General features: G+C 42.3%; 1 non-coding gene across 1 annotated transcript; it reads right to left on the bottom strand.

The window, feature by feature from the left end:
• Positions 1-1,960: 1,960 nt before the first annotated feature.
• LOC141710326 (small nucleolar RNA R71) lies at positions 1,961-2,067 on the bottom strand. Its single transcript, XR_012570852.1, has one exon. It is a non-coding gene; the product is annotated as a small nucleolar RNA R71 (small nucleolar RNA).
• Positions 2,068-4,289: the final 2,222 nt, after the last annotated feature.

The raw sequence follows: 4,289 nt of genomic DNA, 5'->3' as shown, positions 1-4,289 counted from the left end.
TTTATGTAATTTTTATTTTACCCTTTTTCTTCAGCAACCTATCTCATTTTCAAGGCGGAGGTGTTACGGGGATGCCACCCTCTCCGGTTCTATTTTGCAGAAACCCCACTCGCAGTGAAACCACACACAATCAAGTTCTTGCACAGACGGAGTCCAAATCCGGATAGGAGAATGAGAAGGCCTCGGGGATATATAAGAGTTATAATTGGTGCGTGAAGGAGGGGGCGAACCTCCGTTCAGTGGTTGTGTTGATTTCAGCTACCAATTTCCATCCAGGAGACCAGGATCTTACACCCTACTAAGATTGTAATTTTACTTTGTCAAGATCTACTTTTCTAGCCTATAAACTTTCTTGAAAGTTGTGTAAATCTAGTTTTGAAATAATTACTCTATTTTCTGGTTAAAACCTTGATTTCTCGTTTGGTTATTACAATTTAAAATTGTATTTGCATTGATATTGAGTAAAATGACAACAAGAAAAAACAAAGCCTCCGTTTTTGGCGTAATTTCAACCAACACTGCCCCAAACAGAGATGGCCTTGTCAAAGAAACTGAAGATGGGCAACCCACAACCCATAACTTATCTCAAACTTTCCAACTAGGAGACCGAAGATTTTTAATTGACAAGGTGGGCCACAAACACACTGAAACTTTTAAAAACCTATGGGGCAACATGACTTCGGAACAAATCCAGGTTGCTATGAATCTATGGAAAGAAAAGAATCATCTGGATCTAGAAACCCAACCCAGAGACCAAGAGGGGCACTTCAGAAAAACTCGAGGGTCTGTATTGGATCGAATCGCCAAAAACTTGAAGAGACCAACTGAAAATGCCCGGAAAGATATCCAGAAGGCGAACCTTGGGATAGAATCGGGAGAGAAGAAGAGGCCAAAACTAAGTCAGCAATCGAGAGGAAAATCCAAGAAGAAGAAGCCAAGCTGAAGAAAAAGGCTCATAAAATTCACATTCCCTCATTAGATTTCGAATCGGAGAGAAAGTCGAAACAGGAGCAAATGGCCCGGGCCCTTCATGACTTAAGAAGGAAAGTAGAGGGAGACATGGAAGTTAGGGCAGCTTCTATACCCTTCACTAAGAAGCTAGAATCTATACCCCGGGAAGATGACCTCAAACACTTTAACTTTGTTTATTTTGACAGGTTGGCTGACCCCGAAGAACATCTCAATTATTTCGACCAAATCTCAAATATCTACGGCTATGGTGACTTGACAAGGTACCGTTTCTTTCTGTCTACGCTAAAAGGTAGAGCTCAAAAATTGTTGTTGAGTGGCATTTATGATACTTTATTATGCTCTAATAAGCTTTGAATTGGTGTATTTGTACTCAAGTTGTTAAGTGTTTTAATGTGTTTTCTAGTATTTTTGCATTTCAGGCACTATTCAGGTAATCAGGTGAATTAGCATTGTTTTGGTGCTAATTCGGTGTCCAGGTGGTGTTGGAATAAAAGCTCATGGAAAGCCGGCTCGAAGCAGCAAAATTTAAGAAGAAATCTGAGTTTTTCCCAGAAGAACGGCGCGCCCGCGCTGTGATAGTGCGCGACCGCGTCGGGGTTCCAGAAATGCAGCGCTCCCGTTCTGTGATAGCGCACGGCCGCGCCGAGGCCGAATTTCAGAATCCTAGTCTAGCATCATCAGACTAGCCATCAGGGATAACACTTTTGAGATCAAGTCAAGCACGATCTAGATGATACAGAACTCGGTTCAATTTGGGGGTTCTCCTACTGAAGACCCCAACATGTACATAAGGGATTTCATCGAGATCTGCAACACTTTCAAGTTTAATGATGTGACTGAAGATGCTATCAAGCTGCGACTCTTCCCATTCTCTCTGAGGGACAAGGGTAAGTGCTGGTTATACTCTCTAACCGCAGGGTCTATCACCATATGGGAAGATCTTGCTCAAAAGTTTCTCACTAAATTCTTCCCCATGGCGAAGACTGCTGCAATCAGGAATGCTCTTACCCAGTTCGTGCAGCAAACTGGAAAATCTCTGTGTGAGGCTTGGGATCGATATAAGGAGATGCTAAGGAAGTGCCCACACCATGGTATGCCTGATTGGATGATTATTAACTGCTTCTACAATGGATTGGGTCCTACTTCTTGGCCCATGCTTGATGCAACATCAGGAGGAGCCTTGTGGGCTAACAGCTACAATGAAGCTTATGAACTTATTGAACTGATGGCTTCTAATAAGTACCAGAATCCTTCCCGGAGACTGACTCAAGGGAAAGCTGCAGGAATTCTGGAGTTGGACGCAACAACTGCTATCGCTGCCCAACTTAAGGCTTTGAAAATAAAGGTGGACACTTTGGCTAATTATGGAGTTAATCAAATCACTAGTGTCTGTGAGCTTTATGCTGGTGCCCATGAGACTGATCAGTGTGCAATTTCTAGTAAATCAGCTCAGTTCGTGAGCAACTTCCAGCGATCGCAGCAACCTGTGCCAGCCACCTATCATCCTAACAACCGCAATCATCCTAATTTCAGTTGGAGCAACGCTCAGAATGCAGTTCAATAGCCTTATCAGCAGTATCCAGCTAAGCAGTACAACCCTCCTGGTTTTCAGTAATCGCAGTATGCACCAAGACAACAACTCCAGCTGCAACAAGCTAATGAAAAATCTGAATTAGAGGAGTTGAAGCTTATGTGCAAGAGGCAAGCTATTTCTATCAAGACCTTGGAAAATCAGATTGGGCAAATTGCTAATGCCTTGCTAAATCGTCAACCTGGTACATTGCCTAGTGACACTGAAGTGCCAGGAAAGAAGGAAGCTAAGGAGCATATAAAGGAAATCACTTTGAGGTCTGGGAAGGTTACGAATCCCGAACACACTCAAGAGTTGACTGAAGAAGCTGGGGCTGAGAAAGAAGCAAATCAGCAGGATGAAGAAGTAGAACCAAGGAAGACTACTGTTGAGCACACTCCGTCTGGGGGTAATACAGGGGAGAAACAGATCTATCCTCCACCGCCTTTTCCTAAGAGGCTGCAAAGAAAAAGTTGGACAAGCAATTTGAGAAGTTTCTGGAGATGTTCAAGAAACTTCATATCAACATACCTTTCACTGAGGCTCTCGAGCAGATGCCTAATTATGCAAAGTTTATGAAAGGTATTCTATCTCGGAAGGTGAAGCTAGATGATTTAGAGACTGTCGCTCTCACGGAGGAATGCAGTGCTGTGCTGCAACAGAAGTTACCTCCGAAGCTTAAAGATCCAGGAAGCTTCACTATTCCATGTACTATTGGAAAATGTATTTTGACAAATGCTTATGTGATTTGGGAGCTAGCATCAATTTGATGCCTTTGTCAATTTTCAAGCAGTTCGATATACCTGATTCCAAACCAACGTATATGACCTTGCAGTTGGCCGACCGTTCTATTACATATCCGCGAGGTATTATGGAGGATGTCTTGGTCAAGGTTGATAAACTCATCTTTCCGACTGATTTTGTAATTCTCGATTTCGAGGAGGATAAGAAGATTCCCATAATCTTGGGAAGACCTTTCTTGGCAACTGGCCGAACCTTGATCGATGTGCAGAAGGGTGAGCTTATAATGCGATTGCTGGATCAGGATGTTACCTTTATTGTGTTCAATGCTATGAAATTTCCTTCTGATAATGAGGAGTGCTTAAAAGTGGAGTTGGTCGATTCAGTGGTCATATTGGAACTTGATCAATTGCTAAGGTCTGATAGTTTAGAAAAAGGCTTATTGGGGAATTCAGATAGTGAAGATGATGAAGGTGAAGAACAATTACGATATTTGAATGCTTCTCCCTAGAGGAGGAAGATTGTTATGCCTTTTGAATCTCTTGGAATGGAGGAATTGAACAAAGCTCCTAAACGCCTCAAGCCTTCTATTGAGGAAGCTCCATCTCTTGAGCTTAAGCCTTTACTTGAGCATTTGAGGTATGCATTTTTAGAGGATGCATCTACTCTGCCTGTTATTATTGTATCTGACCTTTCAGGTAGTGATGCGGAAAAGCTTTTGAGGATTCTGAGAGAGTTCAAGTCGGCAATTGGATGAACTATAGCAGATATCAAGGGGATCATCCATTCTTACTGTATGCATAAAATTCCGTTGGAAGAAGGTAGCAAGCCTACAGTCGAACAGTAAAGAAGACTTAATCCTATCATGAAGGAAGTAGTGAAGAAGGAAATTCTGAAGTGGCTAGATGAATGGATCATCCATCCTATCTCTGACAGTTCATGGGTAAGCCCGGTTCAATTTGTACCAAAGAAAGGTGGAATTACTGTGGTAACAAATGAAAAGAAT

This window comes from Apium graveolens, chromosome 2 (genome assembly GCF_009905375.1).
Source record: "Apium graveolens cultivar Ventura chromosome 2, ASM990537v1, whole genome shotgun sequence".
Lineage (NCBI taxonomy): Eukaryota > Viridiplantae > Streptophyta > Magnoliopsida > Apiales > Apiaceae > Apium > Apium graveolens.
Note: the sequence above shows the minus strand (reverse complement) of the source record. Positions and strands in the feature narration are given on the sequence as shown.